The following is a 10,950-nucleotide window of genomic DNA, read 5'->3' as shown; positions in this document are numbered from 1 at the left end:
AGAGATCTGAAAGGATCACCTTGTATGAACACTTTAAATAGCTTTGAAAGTGATTTTTAAGTAGTTAGTCTATGCAGTCCCATTGTGTTGAGTGGCTAAAACCTAAGCAAGCACACTGCTTGCACTGTGTGGTGATGAAACCACTCTACAGACCTGACAGCACAGGAAAAGAATCATCACTGTCTTGCTGCATGTGTTGATGTTATATTGTCACATCTTTATTTGCAGTTGCTGCTTTGTTGATGGACACAGGATATCTATCTGCAGAGCTGTCAGTCAATAACTTTCATCAATAGTCACTTAATTTTTAGAGTCGAGAACAATCACACTGCACCAGGAGATAATAAGTCAGTGTGTCAGATGTCTTGGCGTTTTGCTATTATCTCTCTGTCAGTTCTGTTTAGAGGCACACACAAAAAGTCTCTGAATCGTTCACTTGTCTTTTTGCTGGATAAAAAGCCTTTACAAACCTTTTGTAGGAAAATTAGTTTTTACTAATCTCACTAATAAGCCTTAATGGCCCTGACCAGCCTCACTTGGGGCTACACCCACAACCCATGCTCATGGGCCCAGGAGCTCTTTTTAAGTTCAGCCCTTGGCCTTCAGCTCTAACCAGAGCTGCGTTGAAGAAATGCTGGTCTCCAGGTTAGCCATGCTTGTGTCTGTCTGTGGACCCTACTGCTTCATGCCTATGGACTGGCTTAATCACGACCTTCCTCATCACTATGAAGTTGTGTGATCCAGGCTGCTATCTCCAGCTTGCTCTGCTCAGGTAGCTATGAGATGGGGCTGTGGCTGGTAAGGCACCTGTCCTGATAGTCTTGTCACTGTACCTGCCTCCCTTCCTGTCCCTTAGGCAGCAAATGGCACTTGCTGCTTCTTGATCAAAGCTCAACAACCAGCCAGGGCAATCTTTAGTGCTGACAGTCACGTTTTTCCAAATGAAAGTTCTGGGAAGAAGTTCCTCTCCATTAATAAAGTATAAATGTGCAGATGGCATTAAAAATTCAGATGACTTCCCCTTCTCCCAGATCATTGCAAGCTAAGGATGCATGTAACTATAGAAGCAACATGTTTTTTGTCACTCAAGCACTAACTGCTTTGTTGTGCATTGGTGGAAAAGGTGCTTGTGTTCAAAGAGATAGCTTATGGGTGTTCCTTCCCCCAGGGGGCTGTCTGGAGTTGAGATCCCCATGCCACATCTAGATGCTAAAGCTAGAACACGCTGTTTGGATTTCAGCATTCTGCAAGGTGGATTTTGTGCTGACTTATTGCAATGCCTTCAGAAAGACATGCAGAGTATAACCACGTTTACTATTTTAGAATGCTTTGTACTTGCAATCAACTAGGCACTGTCCAGGAGCACTGCATACAGCTTTGGACAGCTGTTGACATGGAGCAGGGAAAGATGAGACTCTATGCAATGGATAGAAGCTGTGAGCCATCTGCCTCAGCAGTTGTGCTTAACTTTTGGTCTGGCTTCTCTTCTTAATGGTAAAGAGGAAATGGACTGTGCTTCTGTGGCTTCAGTTTCTCATTGCTGGCTGCCTGTTATTTGGTAGACTGCTGGGCCCCAGTTTGATAGCTGAAGAAAAATAGGAAATTAACAATTCTTTTGGTAAAGCAAGAAAAGGAAAACCAAATATGTAGTTCAACCATCATGACTACAGCTGTGCTAGGCTCTCTTCCAGCTCAGGTATGGAAAAGGTGTGTGGAAGTGTGTGGAAGTACCTAGAGGCATCCATTCTAAATCTGCCTTTACAGCTAATTCCTGAATGTTTCTGTTCAGCAGCATCCCTACATATGCTTTGTGAGCCAGTTCAGCAGGTGTGTGAATGCTGTTTGTTTCCTCTGTCACCTAAAGCTTGGTGCACAGTACTGTGATCTGTCTGGAGTCTGCTGCTTGGCCTTCGTGCATTAGTGTTTCTTATCAGGGCAACAGGGAACATAAATAACGGGCAGAAGGGAAGCAGGCAGGGCAATGACCTTGGTGGGCTGTTTTCCCAAAAGGCCTGGAGCAAACCTCTGCTCTTAGACACCATTTCCAGTGGGATCAACAGTGAAAACTAACAGTAAGGAAGAGTTACAGAGCACATGCACTGCCTTGGTTAGAGCAAAACAGCAGTTAAATTTGATATTCAACTTGCCAAATTACCTCAGCTGAAAGTAATTTTGCAGCAACTGTGCATATATGCAGCAAGCAGTGGTCCTGCAGGTGAATTCAAATTACTTACTGCTCAATAAGATCTATCTATTTTTTAATCTTTGTGAGTCTTGCTCCTACATTGCCTTGGTTGTACCCTTCTCATTTTGGGTATTTACCTTGTAATTGGGAGTGAAGGGCCAAAGGGCTTGGCTCTTGACTGAAAGCAGATGTCCCTTTAGGTTGTTACCTTTGAAATTTTCTCCAACAGGGATAGTGTTTCTGCATGAAGCTGTTTATGCCTGTTCAGGATTCTTCATTCAGTGTTGTTTGGAAGGGAGAACACTGCCACTTATCAGCTCTGAGTGTAACAACAACTCTGGCTAGACTCTTACCTTAATTTGTACCTTATTTTTTTCCAGGCTTGTTCAGACTGCTCCAGGATTTCCCCATAAATTCATAGCCGTTCTTTCTAGAAAAGCCTTTTGAACAAGTGAATGTCACATGAATATTTGCAGTGCAAGTGTCATGGGATGGATATTCATATCAGTGTTTTCCACTGATATGAATTGTGCACTCCTAGCCTCCTTGCCTTGTGCTCAGCACAGGGTGGTATGTACTCCTTCAGGAGCCTAGCCTAGCCTAGCCTAGCCTGGCCTGGCCTGGCCTGGCCTGGCTGGCCTAACCCAGCCTAGCTTAGCCTACCCTAGCCCAGCACAGCACAGCCTGGCGTGCTCCTCCTCCTTGCCTGCCCTGGTCTAGCCTGCCCTGGACTGCCCTAGCCTAGCCTTGCCTAACCTAGCTCCTAGAATAGCTGAGTGCCCAGTTTAGCCCACTTTAGCCTAGCCTAGCGCCTTGCCTTGTGTTCACCACAGGGCAGGACACTTTCCTCCGCATATCCTAGCCTAGCCTGCTTGCCTTGTGTTCACCAGAGGGCAGTATATGGTCCTCTGCCTAGCGTAGCCTAGCCTTGTGTAGCCCAGCCTAGTTTAGCCCAGCCTAGCCTAGCCTAACGCCTTGCCTTGTTCTCCCCACAGGGCAGGATGTGCTCTTCCACATATCCTAGCCTAGCCTGCTCGTCTTGTGTTCACCAGAGGGCAGTATATGCTCTTCTGCCTAGCATAGTCTAGCCTTGCGTAGCCCAGCTTTGCATAGCCCAGCCTAGCCTTGCCTAGTTTATCCCAGCCTATCCTATCCTAGCCCAGCCTAGCTTTGCCTAGCCTAGACCAGCTCAGCCTACTCTTGCCCGGCCCAGCCTAGCTCTGCACAGCTGAGACAAGGGGGGGCACAAAATTACAAAATGAAATATATAAACCTTTAGAATCAGTTCTAACTAATGTTAAGTTTGATGGATTTGTAACAGTAGCAATGGAAAATTACTGAGGTGCATGGTACACAGAAAAAAACCCAAAGTACAGCTAGAGAACATACTGAGAACTCTTGTACAAGGTAAATCATTATAGTTGACATAGTTTTACACCCTATGACCTTTAGTACAAAAGGAGTTTCTGGACCAACTAGAATCAGCTAGGAGCAAGCAGCTGTGTGGTACTTCTTTGCTGTTTTGTTGTTTTGAGGAGTTTTTAACATGAGAAGAAATATTACAGTGTTTATACTAAAATATCTATTTCTCACCTTGGATTACCTACAAATTTCTCGATCAGCATTGCATCATCATTGAAAGACTTCTTTCTCCTAGCTGATACTAGTTGGTCCAGAAACTCCTTTTCCGAGTGAGTAATTCTCATACCCTAAAATACAGAAAAAAGCATACCTAAATGTCTAATAAAAGTGTTAGCAAAAAAAAAGTCATAGAAACCATCAAAGTAACAATTTAGTCATCTAATTTTACACAAATCCATCAAACAACTTTTCTGCTTATGTGAATTACCAGAGATCCCTTGAAATAAACAAAACTCTTCCAATTCATACCATCTACTTACCTTGCGCCTTACCACACAACAAAAGGAAGTGAGATTTCATAGTGCTAGACTGGATAATAATAAATTTGAAGGAAAATCAGTTTTCTATTTTCTTTGTTTTTATTTTGGAATATTCTGTTACAGACACTGAGACATGATAACTTTACACCATGTCATGAACAGGTAAGTTTCTTTACCTTTCGTCCACCTCCACGAACAGCTTTAATCATTATTGGATATCTTATTCTTTTGGCATGTTCCTTTAGACACTTCTCTGATTGATCTTCTCCATGATGCCCTTCAACAACAAGTGTCCTGGGTTCAGCAGTAGCAGTCATTTTTTCTCCTTCTTGGCAGCTGGTGCAGCGCTGTGTTTTTGACTTTTGGCCTGGGAATGGTGCTGATAACACTGATTTTTTAGTTACTGCTCAAATGTTTGGTCTGGCCAAGGACTTTCTGAGCCTCATGCTCTGCCAGAGAGGAGGGAAGCCAGGAGGAAGCAGAGACAGGACACCTGACCCAAGCTAACCAAAGACGTATTCCATACCATAGCACGTCATGCCCAGGATATAACTGAGAGTTACCCAAAGGGCTAGGGGACTGTGGGATTGGACGAGGTATTGGTCAGTGCTTAGTCTGGCAGGGTGGGGTGAGTTATGGGTCAGCAGCTGGTGAGGTGTTGTATTCTCTTCATTTGTTATTTCCTTTATCATTGTTATTATTATTGGTAGTAGCAGTAGTGATTTGTGTTATACTTTAGTTATTAAACTGTTCTTATCTCAACCTGTAGGAGCTACATTCTTTTGATTCTCCTCCCCAACTCTCCGGGAGCTGGGGGAGGAAGGGGGGGAAATGAGCAAACGAGCTGTGTGGCTGGGTTTAAACCACGACAAACAGGAATGCCAGCAGCAGATGTTACAGCTTTGGAAGTGCTTTGACAGAACAGTTTCATGTTTAGAATGATAATATACTTTTTATTCTTGCTTTAAGCTCCAAACCTGTCTATGTTTTCAGTGTTAATTCTCCTCACATAAGTAGTTCCACTGATGTCCACAGGACTACTTACACAAGTGGGTTACATACAATTGGATTGTAATTAATAAAATGCTTCAAATGTTTAGTTGTTGGTTGGTCGTTTTTTTCCTGCAAGCCCTCTACACAAAAGCACAGTAAATTTCAGGCTTATGCTCTTTTCCTATCTTTGAGCCACATCATATAGGCCAAACCTAGCATTTTCAAATTACAACACTGTATCCTGCCAAAGCTACATTTAAAGTTCTACAAAGGCAAAACTCTTTTTATGATACAGGCTGGATTCATACCAGACATAAAACACCTCAGCATGACAGCTCTGGTTTCCAATATGCACGCAAAGTTAGTTAAATTACAGAGTTAATTTACTCTCACATTAGGAAGTGATAAAAAAATAATTATCTAAAATTAGTATTACATAGTTCATGTGTTAGTAATCACCTTATTTCCATATTCTTGAGTTATACTTCATATCCTGGAAACATTTCTTTGATTTAAGTAACAATAAGATCCTTTGTGATGAACAAAACTTACCACACCATTTTAAATAAACCACACTAACCCCTGATGATGTGGGTGTTTCTCTTCCACTATTCTTTTGACCGGTATATAAATATCTGATCTGACTGCTGAACCCTTACTTATGTAACATTGCAATGCCCCAGTTCTGGAAAACTAGAATCAGTTACATATTTAATTACCAAAGTTTTAATTACTGAACAGTCTTGACTGTTTCTAAGTCTGTATGAATCTATAGATCTTACAGATCTATAGATCATCTATAAACCTAGAGCTTATTTCTTTGAAGACAGCCAAAAAAGACAAACTGACAGAATAAAACAATTATGAAGCAGCTGATCATTTGTTAACAAAATAAGCTTTGGCAAACTGTAAACTGCATAGCCAAGTAAAAAGCAGAAACAGATACCTCTTAGTACCTGTATCTCTGATAGCAGATGAAGGTGGACCTATGGAGATGATTCTTTCTCACTTGCACAACTCTGCAAACTCTTAAGGCAACACAAGATGGAAGCACCCCAGGCAAAAATAAAGAGCTAAAGAGCATGATAGTAACAGAAGATTTAAGGTCATGGTCTACTTGCCTGAGCTGCTGAGGCCTTGGTCACTTGCATTATTTTTTCTGAGGCCAAGTAACTCTGCTGTGAGGGTGCTGGACCAATGCAATATGCTTCATGTGCCCATTATAGAAAAAATACATTTAATACAGGATGTTTAATAGATAATAAAAAGCAAATTTAACTGAATTTCTGAGCCAATTACATTGTTTATCAGATTGCTAGCATGCAACAGTTTACATCACTGCCTCTTCATACTCAGCTGGGTGAAACAGTTTTGACTTATTTCCCCAAACCAGAGTCCCTTCTCTAACTTTCTGCCTACTCCAGCATTAGAAAGCCAAATCTTAATGCACTTCCTGTAAAGCTGTCAAGTGTTGAGACAGAGACTAGACAAAATATTCAATGATTCAAGAAAAACTTGGAAGTCACTCTACAGATGTGAAAATCAACTGCATTGGCACATAAATCTACTTGCATGTTTTACTTATCAATGAGAAATAGTGTTGTTAATGAACATCAATCAAAAATAATATACTTCACCATTGCTACGTGCATGGAGTTTCTGTCTGCTTCACTATAAACTGCTACAGACTCCACACCCATTTTCTTTGCTGTTCGCATCACTCTGCATGCAATTTCTCCTCAGTTTGCGACAAGAATCTTCCCTATGTTGTGACCTCCTGTTTGAAAGGATGAAGCCATTTTAAAATTCAGATTTCTTTTTAATCATTTATAGCATTTATGCTTTTCTTCCAATAATGAAAAAACCCACACTTCACCAGAAAAGCATCCCATGCTAGTCTGCAAATTTTATCCGTAGAGTCCTTATGCAGAAAAATGCTTAATTCAGTCTTTTCCTTTTTTTTTCTTTCTAGAACTAAGAAATATTTTCTACAACTAGAACACTGAAACATAAAAGTTGGTGCTTACGTTTTTATTATGTACTTTCTGGACCAACTAGGGAACAATAAAACCTGTCCTCACTGGCTCCTCACCCCCCAGAAGTAATTCAAATTTCCTTGATGAGCACAGTCACAGTCACAAGTAACAAGGCATGAAAGCTTTGGGGGTTGGCTTATTTGTTGGTTTTGTTTGGGGTTTTTTTAAGTAGTGACTCACGAGCTTTTATGAAGTCTCCTGACAGTTACAATGGTACAGAAATATGCACAGGCATAACTAAATAGCTTAAAACTAATGAATATAATCAAAACATACCTCTGAATTCTGAAACATCTTTTCAGACAACTTGACAACAGGGTCAGTTTAAATCACCTTGCTATATACTTCTTACTTTCCTTCATATATTGTTGAAGTACCATTTTATTTAAAAACCCAATTCTCTCACACTTTACATTTGTATCAGAAAAGAACTCAGAGGAAAACACCATAAAAATAAATAGTTTTCATTGAGAATACCTAAATATGGCAGGCAAAATTATCCAAAATGTTGTTTACACATTAAGGAATAGTTATGTTAGGTCAACTACAGCCTCCTGTTTTCAAAAGCTATACAAATATTTAATATTTATTTTGAATGTACAGTTTTTCAGCAACTAATGGTCTAAATCTAACTGTAAAACCACCCACATTACACAAGCAACTAAACCTACTGGCTAAAGAAGTTCAACTTCATACCTGTCGTTGAGGCACATTTCACACATCTTTGTGCTTGGTTCCATCACCTGTGCAATTACAAACACACAGCAGTGTTAGAAAGGTACATGAAGAACTGGCCACTGCCCTACTTTCATTTTCAGGTAAGAGAAAAACAGAGCTATGATACAACCACTTACACAGAACACGCTCAAGCTCAAGGAAGGTTTGTGCAAACTTCATTAGATCTCTCTGTAAGTGCTTGCATTTAGACACAAGAGAAATTGTTCCCTTGCTTTTCTACCAGCATTCAAAGTCTCTTTTAGTGGACACTGGTACTTATTAGACTGCAACTTGAGGTATTTGGGCAAGACATGAACAAGCACAACTTAAAAAAGCTTAAATGGGAAATAGGAGTTGTTTGTACAGAGAAAAGCTGTCGAGATAAATGTTAAAGATAACAAGAAATAAGGGCTATGAAGAGCTATTTATATTCTGAAATTGAAGATTAAACCTCAACCAATTAATACTAAAGAAATGAGATCGTGAAAATTACGTGTCTGGGAGAAACTGTAAATTCCTAGAACTGTTTTCATTTCACATATACATCAACTTTGGAATCCTGGATCAAGTCCAGCAACTCTTAAACTGTATTAGACAAAAAGACACGAGATGCCCTTGACATCACACAACCAAAGGCTCATTTTCAATAACAAGAGAGGGAAGTTATGCATTTCCTAAGCCCCTAATAAACTGCTATCGGAGTCACCAATTCCTATTGCCCAGGCTTCCAGCCGGTGGAGTGCTGGCAACGACAGTTGTCAAACCCCGAACACCCTATCCCGTTCCATGGAACCTGTACCAACTACTAACACTATGCTTGAAACCCTGGGTGGTTTCTTTGCTCTTTCTATCCCCAGAGGCACCAGCATCCAGGTACACACACACACACCCTCAGCAGCAGGGCAAGCGGTGGCCCAGCTCCCTCGCTCCTCCTCATCCCCTCTCCTTCTCTCCCTCCGACAACCCAGCCCGAGGCTCTGCTTTGGGAAGCCTCCCCCCCACCAGGCCCAGCACCGGCCGCCGACTCCCCCCAGGCACCATCCCTGCCCCTCAGCCCCCATTAACAGCCCCCACAGACCGCTCCGCCCCAGCGGGGAAGGCCCCCCCCGGTAAAGGGCAGAGGAAGCGCCCACCGCCCCCGAGGGGCCTTGCAGGCCGTGCGCCGCACTCACTAACACCACAGAGCCCGGGGGCAACAGCTCCGCTCCAGTGCCTGCACCAGCGCCATGTCACTGAGAACGGGGCCGGAGAAACGGGATGTGGGCGGCAGCGGCGTGATGAGGAGGAGCTCGGTGAGGAGGAGCCGGGGAGCGAGCGCAGAGAGGTGGGATGTGGTGAGGGAAGGAGGTCGGAATGGGGGGGTGCTTACCCCGAGGGACCCGGGATTGGGGTGTGACAGACAGGGGATGGCTGCGGGGGTTGTATGACACCGAGAGACAAGGCAATAAAAGGGCAGATCCAGGAGGATTCATATACATGTGAAATGATGGGCGCTGTAGGATTCCTGGCGTTATTTGTGGATGCCTGGGCTCAGAGCTGACTGTTCCCTCGGGAATGACATCCAGAGTGGTAATGGAGCGAAACATGAAAGGTGAGGGTGTTTGGGAAGTTCATGGGGATCCCCGGAACTTGTAACATCCTATGCCCAGGCCCGACTCCCCAGCACAGAAGTGTGTTCTCTTAATGGATGAGCAAGTCCCAGCCCATGGTGAGTCAAGCCTAGCCTAGGCTAGTCCAAGGAGCACATCCCAGCCCATGGTGAGTCAAGCCTAGCCTAGGCTAGTCCAAGGAGCACATCCCAGCCCATGGTGAGCACAAGCCTAGCCTAGGCTAGTCCAAGGAGCACATCCCAGCCCATGGTGAGCACAAGCCTAGCCTAGGCTAGTCCAAGGAGCACATCCCAGCCTGTGGTGAGCACAAGGCAAGAAGGATACGCTGGGCTAGGAATGGCTTGGGCTAGGCTGGGCTGGCTTTGCCTGGGCTGTGATTTGAAGAAAACTCCAGAACAAACTTGCCAACAAAGTTTTCAAGTTGATAAGCAGATATTCTTTATTGTGGTGCCAGGAGACACGGGGGATAACTCCTCCTAACGTGTGTCTCCCTATTGCTACACAAGCCGTCCTTATATAGTCCCTGGGCACACATACATATTCATGAGGCTACGTATGGATTACATCAGTTTCCAGAAAGTTCCCCACGTGTGTACGGAATTGTGGTGATGGTCTCTGAGGGTCGTTTACTTCTTCCAACAATCTTCATCACTTCTGGCAGCCTTTGAAGCACACAGGAGATGCTCATACCAGCTTAATTGGTTTGTTAACACCACAAACATAACAATCCTCCTACTACTGTCCTACTCCTCAGTTAGTTTAACTGCAGCCCATCCTGGACACCTGCCATTCCCAGATACTCCTTATTCTTGTGTCCTGTTCCTCTAGCCTGTTTTTCTTACATTCATTTTGTGGTTTAGGTCATAGGGCCTAAAACTACGTCAACAATAACTGTTTATCTTGTACAAGAATTCTCAGTATGTTCTCTAGCTGTACTTTGGGTTTTTTTCTGTGTATCATGCACCTCAGTAATTTTCCATTGCTACTGTTACAAATCCATCAAACTTAACATTACTTAGAACTGATTCTAAAGGTTTATATATTTCATTATGTAATTTTGTGCACTTCTTGTTTCAGCTGTGAAGAGCTAGGCTGGGCTGGGCTAAGCTAGGCTGGGCTAGGCAAGAGTGGACTGGGCAAGAGTAGACTGAGCTAAGCTGGACAAGGCTGGGCTGGGCTAGGCAGAAGGGCACATCCTACCTTGTGGTGAGTACAAGGCACACAAGCTAGGCTAGGCTAGGCTAGAATATGAGGAGGAGTGCATCCTGCCCATCGGTGAACACAAGGCACACAGGATAGCCTAGGCTATGTGGAGGAGCACGTCCTGGCCTGTGGTGAAAACAATGCAAGCAGGCTAGGCTAGGGTAGGATACGTGGAGGATCGTGTCCTGCCCTGTGCTGAGCAGAAGCCATGCAAGCTAGGCTAGGCTAGGCTAGGCTATGCAGAAGAGCACATCCTGCCCTGTGGTGAACATAAGGCAAGCAGGCTAGGCTAGGCGGAAGAGTGC

General features: G+C 43.5%; 1 long non-coding RNA gene across 3 annotated transcripts; it reads right to left on the bottom strand.

The window, feature by feature from the left end:
• Positions 1-4,895: 4,895 nt before the first annotated feature.
• LOC115947293 (uncharacterized) lies at positions 4,896-9,115 on the bottom strand. 3 transcript variants are annotated; one of them, XR_004081233.2, is made up of 4 exons: positions 9,009-9,115; positions 7,812-7,858; positions 6,717-6,856; positions 4,896-6,286 (listed from the first exon to the last, which is right to left on the bottom strand). It is a non-coding gene; the product is annotated as an uncharacterized lncRNA (long non-coding RNA). The 3 variants fall into 3 exon arrangements; XR_004081231.2 differs by having other exon boundaries at positions 4,896-6,856; XR_004081232.2 differs by having other exon boundaries at positions 4,896-6,856; positions 9,005-9,074.
• Between the last annotated feature and the right edge of the window lie 1,835 nt (positions 9,116-10,950).

Source organism: Melopsittacus undulatus, chromosome 4, assembly GCF_012275295.1.
Source record: "Melopsittacus undulatus isolate bMelUnd1 chromosome 4, bMelUnd1.mat.Z, whole genome shotgun sequence".
NCBI lineage: Eukaryota > Metazoa > Chordata > Aves > Psittaciformes > Psittaculidae > Melopsittacus > Melopsittacus undulatus.
This window is presented reverse-complemented; position numbering and strand designations above follow the sequence as displayed.